General features: G+C 41.6%; 1 non-coding gene across 1 annotated transcript; it reads right to left on the reverse strand.

The window, feature by feature from the left end:
* Nucleotides 1-689: 689 nt before the first annotated feature.
* On the reverse strand, nucleotides 690-796 carry LOC141687770 (small nucleolar RNA R71). The gene has a single exon (XR_012561254.1). It is a non-coding gene; the product is annotated as a small nucleolar RNA R71 (small nucleolar RNA).
* Nucleotides 797-1,225: the final 429 nt, after the last annotated feature.

The raw sequence follows: 1,225 nt of genomic DNA on the forward strand, positions 1-1,225 counted from the left end.
TGTTATTTTTCTTAACATTGAGCGATAACCATACATTGTTGCATAGGTGCATTAATTTAACTTAATCTAAACCAGTCTTTGTGGGAACGAATCTGATTTATATCTTATACTACTTGCGAACGCGTATACTTGCATGAATATTAGCGCGTGTTTTCGCCCTAACAAGTTTTTGGCGCCACTGCCGGGGAGTCGGTGTTAATTTTTAGTTTATGTGCTTGTCATCAGTGATCGTTAAAGTTCACTGACTCGGACTCTTTTACTCTCACGGTTTATTTGTTTGTGTTTCAGGTACTCATTACAATGGGAGATCCAGCAGCACGAACGAAAGCCTTGATGGATTTTTCTCAACCCAAGATCAATGAAATTCAATCTAGTATTATCCAGCCAGCTATTAAAGCCAGTACCTTTGAGATCAAGCCCGGCATAATTCAATGGGTGCGGAATTCAATCCAGTTTGGGGGTTCTCCAATTGAAGATCCCAATATGCATATTAGGGATTTCATTGAGATATGTGACACCTTCAAGTTCAACGGTGTTTCTGAAGATGCTATGAAGCTAAGACTGTTTCCATTCTCTCCGAGGGTCAAGGCTAAGAGCTGGTTACACTCTCTACCAGCTGGTTCGATTACTACTTGAAAGATCTTGCTCAGAAGTTTCTTACTAAATTCTTCCCTATGACGAAGACAGTTGCACTCAGGAATGCTATTACTCAATTTACGCAGCAAACGGGAGAATCGCTATGTGAAGCTTGGGAGTGCTACAAAGAGATGCTTAGGAAGTGTCCTCATCATGGAATGCCTGATTGGATGATCATCAATTATTTTTACAATGGGTTGGGAGCACAGTCCAGAACCATGCTCGATGCAGCATCAGGCGGAGCATTATGGGCAAAGAGCTATGAGGAAGCTTATGATCTAATTGAACTGATGACTGCTAATGAATATCAGTATCCAACCCATAGATGTCCATAGGGAAAGGTAGCAAGAGTTCTTGAAGTGGATACAGCTACGACTATCACTGCTCAAATAAAGGCGTTGCCTATGAAGATCGATTCTCTGGCTAACTATGGTGTTAAGTAGATAATTAGTGTTTGTGAGCTGTGTGCAGGTCCGCATATGAAGGAGCAATGTGATATATCTAGTGACTCAGCTCAGTTTGTGAGCAACTTTCAGAGATCGCAGCAACCAGTTCCAGACACTTATCATCCTCACAACTGGAATCATCC

This window comes from Apium graveolens, chromosome 9 (genome assembly GCF_009905375.1).
Source record: "Apium graveolens cultivar Ventura chromosome 9, ASM990537v1, whole genome shotgun sequence".
Classification (NCBI taxonomy): Eukaryota; Viridiplantae; Streptophyta; class Magnoliopsida; order Apiales; family Apiaceae; genus Apium; species Apium graveolens.